The sequence below is a fragment of the Halichoerus grypus genome, chromosome 3 (genome assembly GCF_964656455.1).
Source record: "Halichoerus grypus chromosome 3, mHalGry1.hap1.1, whole genome shotgun sequence".
Taxonomy (NCBI): Eukaryota; Metazoa; Chordata; class Mammalia; order Carnivora; family Phocidae; genus Halichoerus; species Halichoerus grypus.
In genome coordinates this window covers 117,212,061-117,239,368 of record NC_135714.1, presented here as the reverse complement: position 1 = coordinate 117,239,368, position 27,308 = coordinate 117,212,061, and the positions used below count along the sequence as shown (strand labels likewise).

Genomic DNA, 27,308 nt, shown 5'->3' with positions numbered 1-27,308 from the left:
AATATATACTGTTCTTCATAGAAACTTAAACACTATGAAACTTAATACCCCACATAGGGTATCAAATTATCAATATATTTCCTTAACTTGTTACTGTTTCTTTTCATAAGATTCATGAAAAAAATTAATTATATTGTTCCAACAATACTTGATTCTTTGGTTAATTTTTTGATACATATTATATTTATAAATAAATATGTATAAACAGGTGTACATATACACTAAGGATATATTATCACCACTAGACAAAAATAAGAAGCAATAAAATGAAAGGAATTGCTTAGATCCAGAAATGTACCCATATCTTCAAGTGTGAATTCAAAATCATGTTTTCCAGATCTAGTCTTTCCTGTTTTAAATGCTTGTCTGACGGTTAAGCAAACAAAGTAACAAAATGTGTGGCAGTATTGGAATAGGTATATTGGAATTAAAATTTAGCAATCTGCACATCTAAGACAGTATTATTTCTAATTATTACAAGGTATATGGAGCACAAATGAATAGATAGGTGTGATTAAATGAAAAACAATGTATGGTTTCACATCTCGAAGGACAGACAGTAGGTGGCCTTAAATATTGAAAGATTCCTTTTAAATCACACAATTGTAATAATGTCTGTCCTGAAATTGCTGCCAGTCTTTTATTTTCAAGGGTTAATTTCCACTCTTCACAACAGTTCTTCCAAAACCTTTCCATAAATGAAGACCATCCGCATGGTGTCAAGCTGTACATACAGTCTGCAATATTTTGAATGTTTATCTCCCCTCCTATTTTTTTTTCCAATTTCTGTGTTGGTTTAATTTTTCAATAGAGTTGTACTATGGTATTCTGGCAAAACAGCATTGACCTGCTGTCTAACTCATACAGCTTGATTGTTTCCAGAAGTGTAGAGATGTGATTTCATTTCCGCTCCCTGTGTTTTGTTTTGTTTTTTTCCTTTCTTTTGTTATAACAACTTCATGGTGAGTGAGTTTGGGATGCATTTGATATTCCCTATAATGAAATTGAAAAAAAAAAAAAAACAGCGCAAAAGGAGATACTAAGAAATAGGGAAGACAGTTATAGATGATGAGGTGTCATTCTCTATCTTCTTTAAAAGTGTTATTTATCTTCATTGTGTAATGGTCCCAAGAGTGATTTGAATATTTGGATCAGATTCCAGAAAATGCCCTTGTGGCAGTATTACCTCCAATTTACAGAGAGGAACGTGATAACTCCATACATTTCATAATTTTTGTTCATGCCATATTAAAATATTTGTAATGTTTGTTTTTATTTATTGAAGTTCCCAGTACAGTAGGACCTTACATTTAGCAATTTCTAATACGAAGGGTTCCTACTCAAACAAAAAAAACAATGCAAAATTGAGCTTTTTGCAAATCTTTAAACATAAATGAGTAATAGACCTAAGATATCCATATGGTTTAAATTTCATTAGATTAGTCTCTGCTTGTTCAAACATGTACATCAGGAATCAAGGATTGGCAAACGTTTTTTCTTAAAGGGACAGAGAGTAAATATTTCAGGATTGTTGGCATTATTGTCTTGGTCACAACTACTCACATAGTCCATTGTAATGTGAAAGCCACTATTGACGATATGTAAATGAAGAGGTGTGGCTCTGTCCTAACAAAACTTTATTTATAAAAACAAGTTGCCCACTGTAGTTTGCAGAACCTTGATGTAGATAATTGTTCAGTATTATTAGGTACATAGAAATTAATGTTATTATTGACCTTAGCAATATTTCTGAGGATTAAAAACAGTTTTAATAGATGGATGAAAGAGTGCGAGGTAAGTTGAGACATGATTCTGACCTGGACTCAAAATAATAAAAAGGCAATATTTAAACAATGATAGTTTGTGTCCATGTGCCCTCAATTAAAGAAATGTTATTTGTGATAAAAATCTTCCAATTTTAAGTCTATGATTTATTTAAAAAACATATTTTATTTACTATATACTTGTTTGATATGGCCTCAGAAGGTAAAAATAAGGGATCAAGAAAATAACCACAAGCTCATTCAATTCTCAAATATTTCTGGCTTTGTACAAATTGGGAGAGAAGACTACCCTGCTAAATGTTCCTTTCTACAATTGTAGGGTGCAAGGTTATACATCTAAATTAGATCAAACATGTTTAGCATAATATTAAATCTTATATATTCTAATTGATTTTTTTGTCTACATATCCTATCAATAACTGATAAGGTACGTTGAAATTTCCCACTCTGATTTTAGAAATGTCTATTTCTCCTTTTAGTTTTGTAAATTTTTGCTTTATATATTTTGAGGTTGGTTACTAGGTACACATAAATTTAGAATTGTTATATATTTTTGGCACGTTGTCTCCTTTGTCATTATGAAATGTCTCTCTTAAAACTTGGGGTTCACAGTGTTTCATGCATCTGTAACTTAAATTCCATCACTGATTTTAGAGAATTGTCTTAACACTTCAAATATCATGTGTTTCACATCATATCCTTCTAGGACTCCAAATGAAATGTTACGTTAAACTTGGTGGCTAATCTTCGACAAAGCAGGAAAAAATGTCCAATGGCAAAAAGACAGTGTCTTCAACAAATGGTGTTGGGAAAATTGGACAGTCACATGCAGAAGAATGAAACTGGACCATTTCCTTACACCACACACAAAAATAGACTCAAAATGGTTGAAAGACCTAAATAAGACAGGAGTCCATCCAAATCCTAAAGGAGAACACAGGCAGCAACCTCTTCGACCTCAGCCGCAGCAACTTCTTCCTAGAAACATCACTAAAGGCAAGGGAAGCAAGGGCAAAAATGAACTATTGGGACTTCATCAAGGTAAAAAACTTCTGCACAGCAAAAGAAACAGTCAACAAAACCAAAAGACAACCTACAGAATAGGAGAAGATATTTGCAAATGATGTATCAGATAAAGGGCTAGTATCCAAAATCTATAAAGAACTTGTCAAACTCAACACCCAAAGAACAAATGATCCAATCAAGAAATGGGCAGAAGACATGAACAGACATTTTTCCAAAGAAGACATCCAAATGGCCAACAGACACATGAAAAAGTGCTTAACATCGCTTGGCATCAGGGAAATCCAAATCAAAAGCACTAATGAGATACCACCTCACACCAGTCAGAATGGCTAAAATTAACAAGTCAGGAAATGACAGATGTTGGCAGGGATGTGGAAAAAGGGGAACCCTCCTACACTGTTGGTGCGAATGCAAGCTGGTGCAGCCACTCTGGAAAACAGTATGGAGATTCCTCAAAAAGTTGAAAATAGAGCTACCCTATGACCCAGCAATTGCATTACTGCATATTTACCCCAAAGACACAAATGTAGTGATCTGAAGGGGTACGTGCACCCCGATGTTTATAGCAGCAATGTCCACAATAGCCAAAATATGGAAAGAGCTAAGATGTCCATCGACAAGGGGGCGCCTGGGTGGCTCAGTCGTTAAGCGTCTGCCTTCGGCTCAGGTCATGATCCCAGTGTCCCGGGATCGAGCCCCGCATCGGGCTCCCTGCTCCGCGGGAAGCCTGCTTCTCCCTCTCTCACTCCCACTGCTTGTGTTCCCTCTCTCACTGTGTATCTCTGTGTCAAATAAATAAATAAAATCTTTAAAAAAAAAAAAAAAAAAAAAAAAAAAGATGTCCATCGACAGATGAATGGTTAAAGAAGAAGTGGTATATATATATATATATATATATATATATATATATATACACACACACACACACACACACACACACACACACACACACACACACACAATGGAATATTATGCAGCCATCAAAAGGAATGAAATCTTGCCATTTGAGACGATGTGGATGGAACTGGAGGGTATTATGCTGAGCGAAGTAAGTCAATCAGAGAAAGACATGTATCTTATGATCTCACTGATACGGGGAATTCTTAATCTCAGGAAACAAACTGAGGGTTGCTGGAGTGGTTGGGGGTGGGAGGGATGGGGTGGCTGGGTGATAGACATTGGGGAGGGTATGTGCTATGGTGAGCACTGTGAATTGTGTAAGGCTGTTGAATCACAGACCTGTACCTCTGAAACAAATAATACATTATATGTTTAAAAAAAGATGACAGTAGGAAGGGAAAAATGAAGGGGGGAAGTCGGAGGGGGAGACGAACCATGAGAGACTATGGACTCTGAGAAACAAACTGAGAGTTCTAGAGGGGAGGGTGGTGGGGGGATGGGTTAGCCTGGTGATGGGTATTAAAGAGGGCACATACTGAATGGAGCACTGGGTATTATATGCAAACAATGACTCATGGAACACTACATCAAAAACTAATGATGTCATATGTGGTGATTAACATAACATAATAAAATAAAAAATAAATTAAAAAAAATAAACTTTGTGGCAAATACCATACGCCCCCTACTGTGCTTTTTTTATTTTTATTTTTTGGATATGCCACCTTTTTCTTTCATTTCATTCTTTAATCTCTGTGCTATCTGTTCAGTTATTAACTTCAGTTATGTTATTCTTCAGTTCCAGAATTTTGGTGTGATATATTTATAGATGCTAGTTCCCTGATGAAATTTTCTGTTCTTTTTTTTTTCTTTTAATAACTTGAACATTAAATCACAATTATTTTAAAGTCTCCTTTAGACAACTTCAATATATGGCTTTCTTGTGTTTTTCTTTTTTTTTTTTTTAAAGATTTATTTATTTATTTATTTAACAGAGATAGAGAGAGAGCACAAGCAGGCAGAGCGGCAGACAGAGGGAGAGGGAGAAGCAGGCTTCCCTCTGAGCAGGGAGCCCGATGCGGGGCTCGATCCCAGGATCCTGGGATCATGACCTGAGCTGAGGGCAGCCGCTTAACCAACTGAGCCACCCAGGCACACCTTTCTTGTGTTTTTCTTTCTATTTTCTATATTTCATCTTGATTTTTGTCAGCAATTGCACACTTTTTTGCTAGATTAATTTTGTTCAAATGCTACACATTATAAATGAAAAATTTTAGACTTAATTTGAAGCTCCTTAATTTATACTCCCTTTGAGCTTTTGGTTTAATTTCTGACAGCTTAATTAAGGGAAGAAAAACTGAATCTAATCAGTGATTGAGATCATTCAAAGCTGTGATTCAGTACCTGTGAGGAATTTTATTTCCTATAAACCCTTACTGGGCGTAGTCTTTGGTTCTCAGATTTCAGAGGAAGGGTTGGTCGGAAACAAATTTCTTTGCTGTAGCTGGAGAGGAGCCTAGAGACTCCTCTGTTCATGGAACTTTGTCCTATGTTATCCAAAGACATAGAAACATCATTTTGCATTTAGTCATCTTATATCCTTGCTAACACTTGGTAATGTAAATCTTTTTAATTTGTCCCATTATAGTTTATGTGAAGTGGATCTAATTGTGTTTTAGCTTTGGATTTCCCTGGTAGTTAGTGACATAGTACATCCTCTCATGCACTGATTGACCATTAGTATACTTCTTTGGTGAAGCATCTATTGACATCTTCGTAGCATCGTTGGCTTCTCATTGAGGTGTGAATGTTCTTTATATTATCTGCATACACCTCTTTTATCAGAAATATTTATTGCAAATATCGTGCCTCATTTTGTGCCTTGATTTTTTTAGTTTTCTTAATGGTGACTTTTAATGAAGTAATGCTTAGAATTTTGAGAAAATTCTATTCATTTTCTAAAGGCTCATGCTTTTGGTGTCCTATTTTAGAAATCATTCCTTATTCCAAGGTATTAAACATTTTCTATTATGTTTTCTTCTAGAAGTTTTATATCATTAACTTTTACTTTTAGATCATGATCCATTTTGTTTTGATTTATATATTTTCTGCGAGATGTGTGTTGATGTTTACTTTTCTCTCATATAGTTGTTCCATCACCATATATGTTGGAAGACTTTTTTTCCCCCTATTGAACAGCTTAGAACTTTTATTTAAAAGCAACTGATAATATATGTGTAGGTCTATTGGCTGACTCTCTATTCTATTCCATTTCTCTATATGTTTATCCTTCTATTAATACCATCCTTTGGATTACTACAGCTTTATAAACCTTGAAATCAGGTGGTGTAAGTTCTCCAAATTTGCTCTTGTTTTTAAAATTACTTTTGTTGTTCTACGTTAGTTTCATTCTTATACAAATATTCAATCCTGCTTCCTTTCTCTGCCACAAGGGTTGATCCTGTGCCACAAGGGTTGATCCTGAGTCCTCCCACATAAGCTCAAACCCCTTTTGTTGCTAAAGAAGCAATGCATGATCTTTCTCCTTCCTACATCTCCAGTCTCACATCCATCTACTCTCTTCCTTACTTTTTATGTTCTGACTTTAATGACTTTCCTTCAGTTCCTGGAATTCAATAAATCCCATAGAAGGCTGTTGCATATGGTGTTTTTCTTCTCATGGCTAGTCCCTCCTTATCTTTCAAATTTCAGTTGAAGTATTCTTTCTTGAACGAAATGTAGGTGCTCTGTTGTTCTCAATCCCAAAGCTTGTATGTTTCTTTCACAATTCATATTTTTAAAAGTATTTGACTATTTATTTTGACTTTCTCTTATACAAGGAAAGATTTGTCTACCTTGTTGCATTGTTTCTGCATATGCAGTGGTTTACAGAACATCTTGAAGATAGCAGTGTTAACATGTGTTGAATTAAATAAAAACTTCTGATGCCTGCTGGAATCCCTCTCTTCTCTCACTTTCTTCTAAGACAACCATTTTTCTAAGCTTATTTACTTGGCTCAGGCTTCTTTGTACTTTGCCAACGAAATAGGTTTGGCCACTTTTGATCACTTTTTAGAGTTATCCTCTTTTCTTCTCTGAGTCCATACTTTTTAGTTCTGCTACTTATCCAATAACTTCAAGATTGTTATTCCCCTAGCTTTTTATTTTGTGATCCCTTAAATGTGGGTATGTCCTACAATTTTATTCTTTGGGCAAATCTATGGATTTTAGCTTTTGTCGATGTCCAATCTTCGCAGACCCAGTATCTTAAACTCTGTGGGTGACTGTGACAAAATACCACATATTGGGTGGCTTAAACAACAGACATTTATCTCTTGCAGTTCTAGAGGCTGGGAAGTCCCATGTTCTAGGTGCCAGCAGATTTGGTTCTTGGTGAGGGTCTTCTTCCTGGCTTGCAGATGGCTGCCTTCTTGCTATAGCCTCACATGGCAAAGAGAGGAGGCCTTAGGGTCACTATTATAATGGCAATAATCGCCTCATGGGGACTCCACTCTCATCTAAGCCTAATTCCTAAAGGCCCCATTCCTGATACCATCACATCGGGACTATGACTTCAACATACGAATTTGGCAGGGGTGAGTGGGTAAGGACATAAACACTCAGCCCAGAATATCGAGGTTGAAGGTTTCATTTCCACCTGCCATCCAGACATCTCTACCAGGACCTGATGGACAATTAAAACTCAATGCGATGTAAACCAAATACTGCGGGTTTTTTTTTTTTTTTTTCTATTTTCATTTTTAACTTACAACATTCCAGGATCTATGATCAGTGGTTGACATTAAGTAGATTCAGCTACTAATTATTTTAAAAATGGATAAAATTATCTTATGAGCCAAACAGTTCCTCAACTCCTCCACTTCTTTAAATATGATTCCCTCACTTAGAAACTTTGGGGTCATCTTTGTCTATTTGTGCTTCTCTTTATATATAAAATTCACTTGAGCAATATTTTGTTAATTCTATGAATTTAACTTGGAAGCACTCACAGCTATATATTTCTATATCGCCTCCTCCATATTTCAGACTAAATCAAGCCTATTTTAATAAATCCTCTTCTTTCATTCTTCTCTCCACTCAGACACATGGTACATTATGTGAGATTAGATGTAGGATAGCTCATATCAAAACAGTCCCCAACTCACAAATGAGCAAGCACTCTCAACTGCCTTTCTTTTTTTTAATCAGGTTAATCACCATATATTACATCATTAGTTTTTGATGTAGTGTTCCATGATTCATTGTTTGCATATAACACCCAGTGCTCCATTCAGTACGTGCCCTCTTTAATACCCATCACCAGGCTAACCCATTCCCCCACCCTCCTCCCCTCTAGAACCCTCAGTTTGTTTCTCAGAGTCCATAGTCTCTCATGGTTCGTCTCCCCCTCCGATTATCCCCCCTTCATTTTTCCCTTCCTACTATCTTCTTTTTTTTTTTTTTTTCAACATATAATGTATTATTTGTTTCAGAGGTACAGGTCTGTGATTCAACAGCCTTACACAATTCACAGTGCTCACCATAGCACATACCCTCCCCAATGTCTACCACCCAGCCACTCCATCCCTCCCACCCGCAACCACTCCAGCAACCCTCAGTTTGTTTCCTGAGATTAAGAATTCCCCATATCAGTGAAATCATAAGACACATGTCTTTCTCTGATTGACTTATTTCGCTCAACATAATACCCTCCAGTTCCATCCATGTCATTGCAAATGGCAAGATTTCAGGGTTTTTGATGGTTGCATAATATTCCATTGTATATATATACCACATCTTCTTTATCTATTCATCTGTCGATGGACATCTCAATTGCCTTTCAAAGGAGTAGGGCAAGTTTTGCCCTCCCACAAATCTCCTCCATCTCCATGAAACTCCAGCAAAAATTACTTTCCCTGTTCAGTGTCTATGTCTTCTGTTTTTCATATCTGAACATTTGATTGTGTTATTCTTTCTTTTCAAAAATATTTATTTTCTTCTTATCTATAGACCTTGACATGCCACCCATCACTAAAGGCTGCAATCAAATACCACACCACCCGAGGCTGTTTCTGATACTCAGAAACTGTAGAGGTGTCTATTGCTCTGATAAATCCTCCAATACTTGGCTCCTGTCTGGCTAATGGTACTAATCATGTATAAGGTTTACTTATTTTTTTTTATTTTTTCCTATTTATTTATTTATTTATTTATTTATTTATTTATTTATTTTGATGTAGTGTTCCATGATTCATTATTTGCGTATAACACCCAGTGCTCCATTCAGTACGTGCTCTCTTTAATACCCATCACCAGGCTAACCCATCCCCCCAACCCCCTCCCCACTAGAACCCTCAGTTTGTTTCTCAGACATATAAGGCTTAGTACACTTTTTAGCAAAGTTAAAAATAACAATGTGTTTTCTCCCCCATCCTTAAATCACAGCTCTTGAGAGCAAGGACTGAGTCGTTCATCTTGTTAGATGTCACATGCACACAATGCTAAGAATACTCCATGTGATGTCTTTGACTGATGAAAATAGATGGGTAAATAGCCAATTCCTACCAAGTGAATTTGATTTGATTTTTTTCTTCAACCAATCATAGTTTTCCATGCTATGAAGAAATAAATAGATGGAACTAACCCGGGAAATACCTATTCTACTTGTGGCAACTGAAAAAATTTTAATCTGTGGGTAAAATGAGAAGGTAATATTCCTTATTTTGTTTTAGATTTAAAAACATTACTTCCACATGAGACTACATAAAGACCCAAAACTGCTTTAGCAGAAGCACGAAGACACTAGTTTACAACCTAAGGGATTCCCCTCCCTCAAATAGAGTAAGCTTCAAACAGATAAAAGGGATGAGGGTAAGGTAACATTGCCCACAGAGGGTGACTGATCTGTTTGTTTCTTGAGAGGCAGTAAGGCAGACAGCTAAATTTTTCTACCATCATTTAACACTTCCCTAGACTTGTGTATCCTCTATAGCTTTATTTACAATGTATCTGTTTGGCTTTACCCTTAGGTTACTCCCCTGTCATGATTATTCACTGTTTTTTTATTTTATTTTATTTTATTATGTTATGTTAATCACCATACATTACATCATTAGTTTTTGATGTAGTGTTCCATGATTCATTGTTTGCATATAACACCCAGTGCTCAATTCAATATGTGCCCTCTTGGGGTTGGGGGGATGGGTTAGCCTGGTGATGGGTATTAAAGAGAGCACGTACTGAATGGAGCACTGGGTGTTATACGCAAATAATGAATCATGGAACACTACATCAAAATAAATAAATAAATAAATAAATAAATAAATAGGAAACACAGATTTCTACACACATTTGGCTGATTAACCTCCTTATTTAAACTTTTACATGAAATAAATGTTGTAAGGAAATGTTTTGTACTGAGCATCTCAACAAGCCAATTTTCCTACTAAACAAAGAGTTCACACAAATTAATTAAAATACTCATGATGTTTCCATATATAAAGTGGTATTTATTAAATAGATTAAAAATTGAAGAAGGCATTCATAAATAAAATCTCATTTTCATTAGAAATTGTGAAAAGTAAATTCAGTCATTGATTAAACTGATATTATTGAATATGATATATGTTATATGATGATTACTGTGCCATGGATAAAATATTAAGCAAGCCAACAATATAATATCCCTGTCCTCATACATAATGTATTTTAATGCAAAAGAATGAATTTTTAAAAATTAAATACTTTCAGAATTTTATAACAACAAACTATAAAATACAAACTGTGGGATATAACATGCTGGGATAGCATAAAACAGGGAATAAGCTATAGTCTAGATGGCCTGGGGAGGCATCCTAATGAAATGATATTTAAATTCAAAGGTGAAATCTGAGGAGTTATTTAGGTAAATAGGGGTAAACGTCCCATACCAACTAACTAACAAGACAAAAGATATATAATAGATATATATATATTTATCATCCAGTCTTGTCTATAATTATAGAGAAGGAAAAAAACAGCCCAATAATGGATGAATGATTAAGTAAGTTATGATACAAACAGCCAATGAAATATTGTGAAGTTATTAAAATAATTGTGAAATTTGTATTGATCCCATGAATATCTTGAATCAAAAAATGATTCAAATTATACATATGAATATAATTTTATATAAGTACATATTTGTGTATATGTGAAACGAACAAGCACACTAAAAACAAACCAACAATGAGAACAACAAAAAACACCTTATATCTTTGGAGAATTGAGTATTTGTGAAGACACCATTTTAATTTTTTCTTCAGTTTCTCGATACCATTGGTCTTCTACAGACTGCTGCTCAGTGTTGTCTTTCTGCCTGTTAAATCCATGCCTTCCCCGTCTGTCTGAGCAAGTTAGGCCATTTCCTTAGCTCTGTCGTGGTTGGTGCAGGTAGATGACCGAGTGTTAGGCATCACCCTATGAGTGCAGAGGACTGTTGCCTTTCAGGTCTCCCCTATCCAAGCCCTCCGCAGGCTCCTCCAAGAAGCAGGTGTCCACGTGGGACTGAATATACAAGAAATGTATTAGGGGAAATGTCTGCAAGGGAAAATGGGGAAGCAGATGTATGTGTGTGAAAAAGCTTTCCAGGCCTGAGTCATGCTGTGGAGAGAGAAAGGAAGGAAAGTTGGGTCAGAAACATCTTTAGGTACAGTTCAATCCTGGGAGAGTTTCTACAAGGCCAGGGGGAAAACTTAAGCTGAAAATGCCTGTCCGAGGAGTCTGGCATCTCCCAGGAATGTGTCTGCTTTACTCTCCCTGATGCCTGGGACAGGCTAGAGGAAGCATGGTTTTGTCAAGTGGTGGTAGACCCAGAGGTACAGCAGCTGGGACTGCTGGCATGGATACTCCTTGCAGTAGGAGACTGGAGAGGTGACTACTTGGCTGCCACATTCTATTCCTTTCACTGCTCCACACGGTCAGGAAACATCTCTTCTCTGTGTCTATGGGCCACTCCTCCTATGGAGAAACTCAGAAGGAGGCTGGTGGGACAAACTATAGCCCCCAAGCTGCAGGTGTCTCAGGGTCATAATTGGAACCCATTCCCTCCTTATTCCAGATACCCATACTAAATTACCCTTAAGCCTCAACTCTCACCCTGGCAATTCTTGGTGGCTTAACTGGTAATGTGACTCAAACCTTCATTCCTGAGGAGTCTGCATTCTTGGCAGTCAAACCTTTCTCAGGCCAGAGTTGTGGCAGCTGTCCATCCACAGTTACAGTGGGGTTTGACATGGGCACCAAAACGGATCACCTAGGTTCCAAATTCCTCCTGGCCCCTATAAAGTACTGAAGTATCCCTACTTCAAATTGAAGTCAATTACTGCTGCCAGTCTGGCGGTACCTTTCTTGTCTGCTGGTCCCTTAATGTAAGGAGTCTAAAATGTTCTGGTCCCTTGATGTAAGGAGTCTAAAATGCTCTGTAGTATGTATTTAAATAGAATCCTATTGTTTCCCCTGACAAAAGTGCACTCCCGTTGGAGACCAAATCCTGTAACCCTGCAGAATCTAAAGTTGGAGAAACTAGAAGCACAGAACCACCCCCTTACCCCACCATGGGTCTTTGGGAATCATGATGTATTAGTCAGAGCTCTCAGAGAAACAGAACCATACAGAGAGAGTTTTATTTTAAGGAATTGACTCATGCAACTGTGGAGACATGGTGAGTACAAAATGTGATGAGGTAGGCTGACAGGATGGAGACCCAGAGAAGAATTGCTATTTGAGTCCAAAGGCAGTCTGCTGCAGAATTCCCTTTTGCTTGGGAGAGGTCAGTCTTTGTTCTTAAGGCCTTCAACTGATTGGATGAGGTGTACCCACATTATGGAGGGTAATCTACTTTACTCAAAGTCTGTGGATTTAAATGTAATGTCATCTAAAAAAGCACCTTCACAGGCACACCCGAAATAATATTTGACAAAATATCTGGGCAGCACAGCCCAGCCAAGGTGACACATAAAATTAATCACTGAAGACAGCAGTTGGGCTAGTCCTGTTTCTGAGTTCTTGGACCCATATATTCTTCCTATTGGAGATACAATATCACCTCAAGGTCTCTAAATTAATGCATATGCTGTATCCTGAAGATGGGAGCATTTTTTTTTTTTTTCAGAGTGTTGCCTTTGAGCTTGTGCTTCAGCTGTGTTTTAGAAGGCTATTGTAGCATTCTATAAGGCCAACTTCCTCAAGATAATGCAGTATGTGATATAAACCGGTGGATCATATGGCCATGGGCCCACTACCACACTTCTTGTCTTTAAGATGTGATATAAAATTTTCACTTTTTCATGCCCATTCCACATATGAATTCACATGTCTCTACCCTAGCCCCACTTATCTTTGCTCCTTCTATGCTTTTTCTTTTAGGTCTCAACCAGATGCCCAAGCCAATTGTCACTGACTGACCAGTAATCTCACCTTGGGTCATTTTTCTCCACATTAAATGGATGACCAAGTGTACCAATCATAGATTGACCCATTAGATATATTGCACCTACCCACTCTTTTCCAAAGTAGTCCCTACATGTGGCGAGAATGCAATCACTATCCATTTCTAGCTTAGTCCACACACTGAGCTAACCCATCAGTAAATCAAGCTCTGTCCTTCTCTTTGTTCTCTTTCAATGGGTTGTATAGAATTCCTCAATCCCATGTAGTCATAAATGTGAGATATGGGGAGGTGTTATTACAACTGATGTGAATGACATGGAGTCTGGGCTACCTGCTTATGCAACTTACTTGTGTTTTCTTTCCCTGCTCAGGCTTGATCTCAAGCATACAAAACCCTGGGCTTCAACTGGCATTATGACTTGGCCTGTCCAACAGACCCCAACTTGCATCGGGCTGTTCCAGATATATGGACACGTGGTAACCCATGGTCCAAGTATTCTCTCTTTAGTGCTCAGTGACATGTCAGAAGCTCTTTAATAAAAGACATATACTTCTCTGCTTTAGATGGCAGTCTTACTCCTGAATGATGTAAGGAATCCCACCCTATAATCCTTCCACTGGATTCTGCCATAAGAGCCATCTTCCAACTTTTCCCACCCAATATCATAAAGTCTACCTTATTATAGGGGCCAAGTGACAGAGTAACTTGCAGTCTGGCACTGTTGCAGAACTCTTTCCTGCTCCAGGCCTGATCCAAAGCTAGCTGACTCCTGCAACACCAGAATTACAAAACAGAGCAATGGTCCTAGGTGTAGAACGTGCTGCCTCCAGAACCCCAAGTGACCTACCAGACACTGTGCTTCCTTATTTGTAGCAGAGGATAAAAGAAGCAATCATTTTTTCTTTTATTTTGAGGAAAGATCTTGGCATATCCCTGATTATAAAATCTTTATTATTATTATTATTAAGTTCAATTAGCCAACATATAGTACATCATTAGTTTTGATTATAAAATCTTCATGGAAAAAAAGTTTCCTTGATATTTGTAGGATTTATCTCCTACCTCTAGAGGGCGTGTGTCTCACCAGTGCCTCCAGAATACTAGCCACCTTTTGCTTATTCTCCAACCAGCATGGAGTCCTAATATGAATCAGTGTAGTGTTCTTAGGGATAACTAGTTGGTCCAATTTCTTTGGAGTTTATTATGACACAGGGCAAGATAATTAACTTAGTCCTGAGAAGAAATTTTAAATTGAATATTCTTGTCCTTTCCAGTGAATGCAAACTGTTTCTGATCTTCCAAACTGATTGGATCTGAAAAAATCTACTTATTTGATTAGCGGCTCAAGAGCACATATGAGGTTTTATTAATCTACTCTAGCAATGATGCATACAACATAGTGGTTGTGACTGGGACCTGTGTAAGCCTGTGATAGTCTACAGATATTTTTCAGAATCTACCTGGTTTCTGCAGGGGTCAGATTGGTGAACTAAACAGAGATATGATAATGACTACCACCCCTACGATCCTTTAGCTCTTTAATCATCATCATCTCTGTTATCCCCTAGCCCTTAATAAAAGACTCTTGTGATGTAAAATTTTGGCCACTGAGGAAGAGGTGACAGAGGTTCCCACCTGGCCTTGCCTGCTATCAACACTTTTACTCCACAGACCAGCCCTATATGGGGATTATTTCAACTGCTAACTCTATCAATTCCAATTACACACTTGGGATCTGGTGAAATTACCACTAGTTGGGGTCTGTGGGGCCAGTAGTTCCATTTTAAAGCAAACTTTATCCTGGGCTCCATTTATTACCTGGCACCTGTAATCGCCTACTGTAACAGGGAGACTTGATAGCAATTTAGGTCCCTGTGTGTATCAGTGTCAACTCAGACCCTGTGCTCAACGATCCTAGAAATGTGTGCGTATTCTGCTTTTCCCAGTGTACTCATCAGAATAAATGGCCACAGTTCCTCCTGGGGAAGGACCAGGGTAATCATTACAGTGTGTACCTGTCTGAGTAGAGAGAATCCTTCCCTCCTAACACCAGGCCACTTCTTCAATAAGTTCTGGATTTGAAAATTGGTTCAAGTTTGAGAATTGAGCAAGCAAATATGACTTCGTGTTGGGACAGCTGCCTTCATTCTCCTATTTCTTCATTCTTAAAACTTTTTCTGGTTGTGAAAGTTAAGCAACATCCTCACTGACTACCTGTCTATTTGCCTCTTGGGATGTTATTGTCGATGAGCTATCTCTAAACACCCTGCTGACCAATCCTTTTCGGCTGCTCCTCCAACCTGAAATTATATAATAATCTGGCCTCTTGATTTGTAACAGGTAAGTTCTACCATCTGACCTCTATTACTTCATGGCACATCATCATCAGGGATATTAAAGGGCCAGCTCCGTGACTGCAGACAAGGGCTGCTCCTGAACTTTTTCTAACCTCTCACCAGCACATTCCTGAGACCTCAGAAAATGGTCTGTTTGGGGGACCTCACATAAAACATAACCTGGTGACTCTTTTGATGTCACATAATATATCCATTCCAGCATGCCGCTTTACTTGGTCTCCATATTCCTTCCTCTACTGTCAGTCTAGGCAGCTTGAGCATTTTCACTTTGCTCAGCATTGGTCACAGCCCCCTTTTAGGCCTCTCTGAGTCACTGTAGTTATCAGTAACGCGTCTCATTCCCCAGGGTCCTCGCTAAGGTGTTAAATCCCTGTATCTTTTAGAATGCTTGCCAATAGTGAAATATTACAAATATTTCAAGTTAGTAAAATATTGCCTATCCAGTGGTATCTACTAGTCCCCTTGATCAAGCTCCCTTAAAATCCAATCCTAAAGACAGTCCTTGGCTCATGTTACTGGTATGTAAGCGATTGTTACGTTTCCTTCCATGAACTATTCCTTTCCTCCCTCCTTGGCCTGGCATTTCCCCAGCCCAGTAATCCTGTGATTGAACCCTGTATTTGGCTTGGTAGCTGGGAGACGAGTTCGGGGTGGCGGGGTGTCCATGAGAGAAGCCCCTGAGTCCTCACAGGAGATGGGCCTCTTCAGCATCTTCCAGCAAGGCAGCTCGCTCTTGCTAAGGAAAAGTAGGCAAATTGTGACCTTGGAGGATTTGGAGCAGGAAGATGTGCAGAGGTAACGCTTTGGGAGGAGTCAATTCAGAAATCCTCACCTCAAGCATGTTCCAGGGCTCCAACCGGAGCCCTGATATTAGCTGGGCGCACCCACCCACTCAGCCAGGCAGTGAAGCATGTCTGGAACTCTGAAGCTTCAAATATGACACCTTCCGTTGGTCGCTTAGCTCTGTCTGCTCTTTCACTACAGAGTAAGAGGCTCAGAGAGCTACCATAGAGCCCTGTGGCTCTTCACACGTCATCTTTAAGCCCTGAATTTCACATTAGCCTTTTGCGAGGCAGTAATTCAACTTTGCAGTAATAAGCTCCGATGCCTTCTAAGCATTGGTGCTCCAATATTTTTCAAATGCCTGATTTATTAAATCTATAAAAGAATTTCTCTCTCCAGGGATATTTTTCCAGGTCACCTCTGTGAAATCATCAGTGCTTGAAGTGTATCATGTGGGTGCAACTCTCTGTGCCCTGCATTCTTCAGAATAGCATCCTCCTTGACTGACAGTGAGTGACTTGGTCCCAGACCCCATTTTACTGGTTGCTTTCTGGCACTACTTGCATTAGGTTGGGTCCTCTGAGAAGCAGATATTAGACAGGTATAGACATGCAAGTCATTTACTGAAGAAAATCACCTGAGGGAAAATGGGGAGTATGAAGAGGCTGGGAGGGTGCTCAGATCTTGACACAGGTCTGATCCTCATGGAGGAGAGGGGGAAGGAAGTAAATTTGTGTAGGGAAAGTCTTAGACTATAGTGCAATTCTAACAGTGCTTCAGCAAGGCAGCCAAACTTGCACATCGGAGAAGTGCGTGTCTCCCAGCACAGGCCTGCCTAAGTATCTCTGCCATTCCCAGTCATTGACTTCAGCACAAAAACAGTATTGGATTTCAGAGTGCAGCAGGTGGGACCAGCAGTCAGTTTTGCTCCCCGTATTCAGAGATATGGGAGGAGACTTTTCCTGACCGCTAGAGTTCAGAATGCTTTTCTCCCCTTTGGAATGAAGGTGAAACTTTGGGAAGCCACCTGTTGAAAATGGCAGGAACTCTGTCAGCTTACCTTCCTGAATGAGTGTGACCCATTATCATTATGTGAGAAAGAAACTTCTAGTGTATTTGAACAATATACATTTTGTAGTCTATTTATAATAGAAGATAACTCATTGGTATTTGTATTTATCTTCTGTCTAGGTGCTTTTGCTGACATCTAACAAGCTCTGACCCATATTTTCACTGCTCCCAATGTTGCTCACTTACTAATCCCTATGTGTTTTTTTCTGATCTTATAAGTACTGACCTATCTTCACCCAGAGATTGTCTTTTGCCCCATGAGGAATCATATCTTTGAGATGGAAATTATTTAAAATTCTATTCTAAGAGTGCCTGGGTGGCTGAATCATTTAAGCCGCCGACTCTTGATTTTGGTTCAGGTCATGATCTCAGGATCCTGGGATCGAGCCCCACGTTGGACTCTGCACCAAGTGCTGAGTCTACTTGAGATTCTCTCTCCCTCTGTCCCTCCCCACACTTGCTCTCTCTCTCTTTCAAATAAATAAATATATCTTTGAAAAATATTTCTAATTCTGCCCCGTGATTTGTCTCCTACCCTGATTGCTTATTAGTTTTTTTTTTTTTTTTTCTCCTGCTCTACTTCAACATCTGGTATTTATGTATTTCTGAATCCTATGCATTTGCTTGGTTCTTATTTTTTTTTTTTTTTAAGATTTTGTTTTTGTCAGAAAGAGAGAGAGAAAGAGCACGCATAAGCAGGGGGAACGGCAGGCAGAGGGAGACGCAGACTCCTCTCTGAGCAGGGAGGCTGATGCAGGACTCCATCCCAGGACCCTGGGATCACAACCTGAGGCCAAAGGCAGACACTTAACCGACTGAGCCACCCAGGTGTCCCTGTATTTGCCTGGTTCTTGAAACATTTTCACGCTTCTGATTAATTGAAACTGTCTATATATTCCCTGAGTTTTGCATGTTGGCTGTTATACTTTTTTCTTGCCTAAATTAGGGAATAATGTTCTCCTCTTGTTCCTTACTTCATGTCTTCTCTGAAATACTGTGTCAGTTTCATATCTGGACATTTTGAGTCTTCTATTTCTCTCTGCTGTCTTATTTTACAACCTCTTGGTTTTGGGCCATCTTCCATATACCTGGTTCATGGTTTAAAGAAGATTCCTATATTGTTTTCTGTTCCTGGTTCAGATTTCCAACTGTTTGTAAGTCTATCATTATATAGGAGTCCACTTTAACAGAGCTATTTTTCTCTCTGCAGTACCCTCTGATAAATTTCTCCACTACCAGGCTATCTGTCCTTTAATGAATAGTACAAAGCAGACAATTTCCAAAGTTCCTAGTGATATCTTTAATTCCTGAGTTATTATTTTATGATGATTTTGTTTAATTGGCCTTATATAACCTCTTTAAATATTTTTGCTACACGTTGCTAATTGGCTAATTTTATTACACTGAACTTTTTGGGAGCTAACATTTTTGCAACTAGTATAAAAGGTTTTTAATTCTACGTAGTGTAAAAATATTTAATGTTCTAGTGTGCATTTTTTAAAACTCCCAATATGCAGGCAAGAATTATTCTGACTGATTGTCTAAATATCCCAGATTGCTCACTTTTATTTTAACTTCATATGGTATGGAACTAATTAGTATAAAAATATGGCTTATTAATGTAGCACAACTATTCTAATCAAGAGGGGCATTTTTTGTTAGTCTTTCAAACCACTGTGGTCCTTACTCACCCTCTTTAAAGTTAGTGGAAATGGTTAAATGATAATTCTTAAGCAGTCTGCAAAATTCAAAATAGCATTCTCTCACTCTGACTTCTAAACACCTCGATTTTTTTTAAGATTTTATTTATTTATTTATTTATTTATTTTAAAGATTTTATTTATTTATTTGGCAGAGAGAGATAGCAAGAGCGAGAGGGGGGGCACAAGCAGGGGGAGCAGCAGGCAGAGGGAGAAGCAGGCTCCTCACTGAGCAAGGAGCCCAATGCTGGGACTCGATCCCAGGACCCTGGACTCAATCCCAGGACCCTGGGATCATGACCTGAGCTGAAGGCAGATGCTTAACCGACTGAGCCACCCAGGCACCCCAAAAGATTTTATTTATTTAGAGAGAGATTGTGAGCAGGGTGAGGGACAGAGGGAGAGAGAGAAAATCTCAAGCAGACTCCACTGAGCATGGAGCATGAGGTGGGGCTGGATCCCATGACCCTGAGATCAGCACCTGAGCTGAAATCAATAGACTGTCACTTAGCTGACTGAGCCACTCAGGCACCCCCAAAACCCTAGATTGTTGACAAGTGTAGGGAATATCCTATACTTTATACTTCTTACCTTGTAAAAGTCCTAGCCTTGTCTACTAAGTAACCCAAGCTCTAATTAGAATTAAAATAAAAAAAAGAAGAAGAAATCAATATTTATTTTGGCACAATATATGTACTGACTTCTTTGCAACTATTCACTGGGGTTGTGACATATTGTAATGCAATGTGTGGCATAAAGAGTACAGCACTAGGGTTAGCTGTTCTCCAAACAGAGTCTCCATGTCCTTGTTTGTGAGTGAGTGGTAAAAATTACAATGTAGAATAGCTTTGGAGATGGGACCAGACATCATATGTAAACACTCAGCATCGGATAGGAACATTAGTAAAGCTACCAAGTACTAAATAAATGGTAGCTGTTACGAGCACAGGGAAGAGGAAAAAGAAGACACAGGAAAAAGGAAGACAAAGGGGAAAGGGAAAAGAAGAAAGGAGGAGAAAGGCCTAAAAAGCCTCCCCATACACCTGGATATGCGCTGCTCTGTAATCCTTACAAACATTATTATGAGCACTGTAATGAATTATTTTGAATACATCCTGAAAGATTTTTTAAAGAATTTTTAAAGATTTTAAAGAATTTTAGAAAATTGGTATCAATTTCAATTTACAGAAACTTTAGATGTTAGATTCTTTTTTCTTCTTCTCTTTTTTGTCTCCTTCTCTCTCCCTCTTTCTTTGTTAATTTGCCACAGACCTGGTCCTATCACTTCTTGGCTCTATAGCCTGGGCAGCTCACTTAGATTCCTTACAAAGTGATCATTAATACCTCCCTGCAATTTAACTACCTTGAGGGATAGATGTTCTTTACAAGATTGTTTTCATTTAAATTAAACTTTCAATTGAACTTTCTTTAAATTAACTTTCTTGACTAAATTAAGCTTTAAATAATTTCATCAAACTATTGTAGACTGCTAAAGTAAATACAAGTGAAAAGATTTTAGCTCATCTATCTCTTTCTTCTTTCTCTGCTGACCTCTCTCTCCCTTTTTGTGTTTTTTTTTTCCTAGTTTCCTCTCTCTTTTCTTTCTCAGATTTACATTCAAAGTGTTTTTTTTTCTTTTCGATGTTAGTACCTGCAGTATCAGCCTTTGAGTATGTACATGTGTGTTTATAACTTGCAAATGAGTATAGCTAATGTAGAATTCAGCAGTTTATTTCTGAACCTCTTTTAATGCAACTATTTAAAAATATTTCTAAAAGGTCTTTGTTTATATTGTTTTATATGTTTGGTAAACATTTGAAAGAGAACTTCATTACTTTATTTCGGCTTAAAATATAAGAGCAGTCATTTTAAAGCATGACTAAAAATAAAATGGAACAAAAGTTAATTCTAAGAGAAACACTGAAAACAAAATGAAACAAACAAACAAAAACCAATCCAAACCATCTTCCAAATGCCTTTCATCATACTCTGCAAGGTACTGAAATAGAGTTTTCTATTCCTGTCACATCCAGTTGCAGGATTTACCAGAAGTGGACCTTGTTCCAGTTAGATGAAGTAAGATTATACTGAAAGCTGCTGATCTGTTTTCAGAAGAATTGTCACAATCCTTGAGAGAAATTGCTTAGAGTAATAGAATTTTAGCAGAAATGAATCTGTTACTAGTTGGGAAAAATTGTTACAGCCACAGAGACTTAAGATGCCAAACTTGCAATTTTGATCATGGTTTATGAAATTAGGACAGAGAGGAAGGGAAATGCATTGGAAGAAAGTTTTATTATTTTTTTAGCAGAAACTTAAACCCCTGTGAATTGCACCATCTCGTTTTTTCTCCAGATAGCTCTTAGACAATAGTTATTACTCACCCTGGCAATGAACTTCACTTGCATGTCACTTCACAGTAATATGTCCCTCTTCCCTGGCTAATCTAAATGATGAAAGGAACACAGACATTTAGGCTATTTTCTTTAGTGAAAGCTTTATCCCCAGGGATGAAATTTTAAAAATGATGTTTCGTTGAAAACACTAAATTGATCAGGTGTCAATCTAGAATAACCTATTGGGATCAATCACCAACTTAAAAGTCACTATAGTCCACTTACAATTTCTTTTTTTAACTAACTACAATTACATTTTAAGTAAGTATATTTAGGTGACGTTGCTGTAGGCAAGAAAAAGACTTGAGAACCAAAGGCTGCATTTGACCATAAATGAGCAAGTGTGTCATTTACATACAAAAGCCAACAAAAACATTATGAAAAATGATGAGAAATCCACGTTCTGCCCACAGTTTCATATTTGAAAATGCAGGGTTTGTTTTTTTTTTTCATATTTATAACTGTCTTAGTCCATTCAGGTTGCTATAACAAAAAGTTACAGACTGGATAGCTTATAAATAACAGAAATTTATTTCTCACAGCCCCGGAGGCTGGAAGTCTGAGATCAGTGTGCTAGCATTGCCAAAAGAGGGCCCTCTTCTGGGTTGCAACTTCACATTTTATCTTCATGGTAGAAGGGGCAAGGAAGCTCTGTGGGGTCTCTTTTATAATATAGGTCATTAATCCCATTTATGAGGGCTTCATCCTCATGGCCTAATCACCTCCCAAAGGTCCCATCTTCTAACACCATCACATTGGGCATTAGAATTTCAATATGTGAATTTGAAGGGACACATTCAGACCATAGCAATAACAGTGGGACCAAATGAATCACAAAATCATATAATTTTTTTGTGTATGTGAAATGTGAACTCCATCTCATCATTTCACTCAATTCTGCCTTTGCTGCTTTGACTAAAGAGGTCAATTAAGCAAAATAAACAAGAAGCAATTAGTAATTTCTTAAATTGAAGGTTTTTCAAACTGACAAAACATTGCTAAGGATCCACAGTTGATCATAAGGCCTGTGATGTTGGAAGTCTCCTCACTTCTATCCCTTTCATTGTGGTCACATGCCCCTGTGATTATATCAGCAACTGATTGCTTCCCTAGCCCCTAACTGGAACATTTTTGGCACAATTATTTTAGATTAACCCAAAATACATAGTTTAGCCATATTGTACTGTGATTTTTTTCCGCTTCTTTGTCCTTTTTACTTTCCCTATGTTACTTGCTATATGATTTCCAAAATTACTTTACTACTTATTGCTGAAAATTCTAAGCATATGCATGTTAGCAAGATGATCGCCAAAGTAGATACGTAATACAGGCTTTAGAGAAAATATACAATGTTTAATGGGGCACATATTTTTGAACCAAAGAACTCATTCTAAATTTCTGAAACTGTAGTAATAGTAAATAAAAACTTTCTTGTATGTCAAGAGTCAGCAAGGTATCCCTGAAACAGCAAGCTTTGGATAAAACAGTTTTTCCATGTTATTTAATAACTTATTCTGGAAATAGAAATTAGCTTTCTATGTGTCAATTTGCTTCTTTGTAAAATGAGAAAAATATTAACTATCTCCTTTATTGTTGTTACAATAAATATATATATAAATATATATATAAATATATATATAAATATATATAATTAAATATAATTAAATTATCTGTGTTGACCTATCACATATCCTCAAGAACCATATGCTAAGGAGATACTAGTTTGCCTGTCCAATGAATGTTAATCTGCCTTCCATGTACCAATAAAAACAGTTGTTTACTTAAGACTTGGCAAAATCCCTCTATTTGTTGTCAGGGCAGCAAAACAATCTCATGTTTTATTATTTTGGACAAGTCACTTTCCTTCAGTGGATTATCTAGAACTGCTAATTTACATCAGAGTATAAATATGGTGGTATAAGGATGCAACAGGATTCTAAATACAATTATTTTACTTTCAGTCTCAGCTCAAGAGTTTAGACAATGCTGAGCAGAATAAAGTGGCTTTTATTTTTAACAACCTATGGAAGAGATTATGAAGTAGAGAGTAGGCTGGTTAAATGTGAGAAGAGTATTTTAAATGGGGAACTTTTTGCACCCTGAGTACTCCTCCACCCCATCCTTGATGTAAAGGGCTGGTTCAGGCAGGTCCTTGTCCCTTACTTCAAGTAGAAAAAAGAAGTCTTCTAAGTGACCAAGAGGAGAGCTTGATATATGTTCCTCGGGACTCACTTAAGGACCAGAACTGAGGCCACACAAATAGGAACGAAGAAGTGATGGTTGCATAGAAGTCAGTATGCACTCAAAGATTTTATTGCAAAAAAAAAAAAAAAAAAAATGTTGGAGTATACACACAAATGGGCTCAGGGGTTCAGTCATTAAAAATAACCAGAAAAGGGTCAATCTATCAAAGGGACCCAACTAAAAGGGTGAAAACACCTTGGGCTAAAAAACTGGTCAAATTATAGATGCTCAAGAGATAAGCAAGGAGTGGCAAATGACTAGCAATAAAATGCCTTGCACCCAGCCCATGGGAATTGCAGGCCAGATATCCCCAGGGTTAAAGAATTAAAAAAAAAAAAAAATACAGGAGCAAAACTGCTTCATCTCGTGAATTTTATTCTTCAGTTTATGCAGATATGGTGTTTGCAGAACCCTCAAGTGAAGAGGAGTTTATCTCCAGTGTGCGTTATTAGTTTGAGACTTGTCTTATTTTTGCATTCAGATTGCACAAAATATCTCTATCTCAAGATCATAATAATGCTGACAGGCTAATTTTTTTAGATACATTTGAAATGCGGAAACTGCTAGTGATGTAACACTGTAGCAATATAAGAGAAGTAAGTACTTTTCAGTCCTTTCCTGCTTACCTTCTTTTACATACTTTGGAAAGATCAAACCATGGAATTTACAAACTAGGAGAAGGAGCAGTAGATATCGGATAAGGAAACAAAAGAAGTAAACTCCATCTCCCTCCTTTGTAACCTACTCTATTTGTTGGTATTCCGTTCTTCTGTTTATATAGTTATGGTGGTTGTAGTACTCTTTACAACGCGAGTAAAGAGAAATATGTCTAATAAGTTGTTATCTTAATGCGAGTAAAGAGAAATATGTCTAGTAAGTTGTTATCTTATAATCTGTTTTCTCTCTCCATTTGAGTTTTACAAAGATCTATAGACAAGTTAATATAACAATGCTAATATTCCTGATGATATATTTGCTCTCACACTTAAATAACTAACAAAAAGCGTTTTAAAAAAATATTTTTTGTAAAGATTGGTTTTAAAATCTGTTTTCTGATTGACTATTTACTACCAGAAATAGTACAAGGCAAAGAGAATTAGACTCTATTCTATAATTTATTAGAGTATTGAAACATAAGAATAGAATATAGATTACTAGGTACAAAAGCTATATACCATCTTGTCATTTTTTTTCAGTAAATGGTAATATGCTTATATTCATCCAAACATAAGCCATGTAAACAGATGTTTTTACATGTAAGAGAAAACCCTGAATTGTTGATTTGTTCTGGTATAACTGGGTTCGAACAGACACTTGAGGGTTTAAGAGGGAATGCCATGACCAACAAATCCAGACGTTCTTTGAGCTCAGCTAAATCCAACAGAAACATTCAGCTTTATGCTTTTACCCTTGAGACAGCTTGAATTCAATAGCTATTTGCAGAGTTATGTGATGGTAAGACAAAAATGAATGTAACATGTAAAACAGTGTTTCAAATAACATATTGGTTTGAAGACATTTATTCCAATTTTTATAAGGCTTTATTTCTTTCTTACAAGTTGGGTTAGCTTGTTAAAAGAATATTGCCCTCTAAAAAAATATAAACTTTTTTCTCCTTAAGGACGGCATAACATAGTTAACCTATATCGTCACATTCTTCTGAGACTAATACTGAATAAAAGAGGGTATTGTGCAGACAGTCAGCAATTCTTTCTCTGCTCAATACCCCTAAAACTGTAATTATCTGAGGTGTTGCAATAAACCCAGTATTTACAACATAAATTCTTTAGAGGGTGAGGTAATTGCACGTGTCATAAGGGAAGAAAAAAGTTTCATTTTTTTCTATGAGACACTTTTTTTTCCCCATCATTGAATTTATACTTTAGAAGAAACATGAGAGTAAATATTATGCAGTCCAATGCATGAAATCATAACAAAACCACTTTAAACAATACATCTGATAATCATAGTAACAGTTTGTCTTATTACTAGCAAAGGTAAAACTACTAATGACATTACTGCTATTTTTTTAATGCTTTGTGGGCATATTATTTGAGAGTTTTCCACATTGACATTGCTTTTCATGGTCTTTTATATAAAATTCAAACACTGACATGCCATACTACCTGAATTTAAATCATTCTTACCTCTTCCAATTTGCTCTACTGTACAAGATCAGGGTTACTCGAAAATTGCTTTCATTAGGAAATTGTAGAGCAGATTGAACCTGCCAATAAAATGTCCTTAGAAAGTTATTGCCAAGAAACTGTGTTCAGTTTTTGGTGTTTTGTTTCCAGAGTCCGTGCTTACACACACAAAAAAACTACTTGTAATTCCTGAGCATTCTAAGAGCAAGACCCACCTTCAAGGTTCAGGAGTAGATCAGGCCTAGGAGTCTCCCTCCTGATGGCTGTGAGTCAGTGTATTGCAACATGGAATTCTGTACTTGACCACAGTGAAAGACATTTAACTCCCAAAGCTCTCAGCCTTCTCTCTATTGCTTCAGGGTACATTTCAACAAATTCTTGTTAAAATTAACAGCTACTATAAACAAGACAGGGAGCACAATAGGAAATAATCTCTGCCCTAGTGGAGTTCACAGTCTAGTAGAGGACACATATTAAGCATGGAAACAAACAAAAACATATGCAATATGTATCTATAAATATGTGTGTTATAGGAATTTGGCTATGATGGCTTAATCAAATATAGATTTATTTCCTCACACTAAAGCAGTGCTGTTGTGACAGACAGTAATTTCCAAAGATGTTCACATCAATATATTCTATCTTAAATGATCTTTCAACAATGGAGAGGTGGATCTTATGGTTTCTTCTCTTGAATTTGGTGAGGCTCAACTATGGCAAATCTGACACTGTGTGACTTCCATGACTAAATATTAAAAGGTGATACAGCTTCTGCTTCATCCTCTGGGATTCTTGATCTTCAAAAAGAACTACCGTGCTGTGCAAAAGCCAAACAGCTGCATGGACTGGCCAGGTGTAGGTGTTCCGGACGTAGCCCCAGATCCAGCTGAAGTCTCAGCCAACAGTTAGCATCAATATCTACTATCTGAGTGAGTGAGTCTTCAGATGATTCCAGCACTGTGTCTTCAAACCTGCCCAGTGGGCCCTGAATGGAGTAGGGATGAGCTGTCCCTGATAAAACAGCAGATTCGTGAGTGAAATTAGAATGAATGTTGTTTGAGCCACTCAGTTTTGGGATTGTTTGAGCAGACTTTGGTACTTTGGTACCTATACATGTGGTGCTAGCAAAATTCAAATAGATCCTATGGATGTAGATCTACAGATAGAGATATATCACTTTGAAGCACTTATCATGAGCCATTTTATTTAGATCACCATTATCATTGCTCAAGTCCCAGGACTGCTAGTTTTCCCTGTCTTCAGCCGTCAATATTTTTTCTAATGGTAGATAATTAATTATCCATTAACCTCTTCTCCCATACTTCTTTTTTTTTTTTTTTTTTAACATTTTATTTATTTTTGACAGAGAGAGAGAGTGTACAAGCAGGGGAAGCAGCAGGCAGAGGGAGAGGAAGAAGCAGGCTTCCCACTGAGCAGGAAGCCCGATGTGGGGCTCGATCCCAGGACCCT

The 27,308-nt window shown here is 37.4% G+C and overlaps 1 long non-coding RNA gene across 1 annotated transcript; it reads right to left on the bottom strand.

The window, feature by feature from the left end:
• Positions 1–10,198: 10,198 nt before the first annotated feature.
• LOC118541257 (uncharacterized) lies at positions 10,199–26,118 on the bottom strand. Its single transcript, XR_013446173.1, has 3 exons — positions 26,054–26,118; positions 21,436–21,497; positions 10,199–11,351 (listed from the first exon to the last, which is right to left on the bottom strand). It is a non-coding gene; the product is annotated as an uncharacterized LOC118541257 (long non-coding RNA).
• Positions 26,119–27,308: the final 1,190 nt, after the last annotated feature.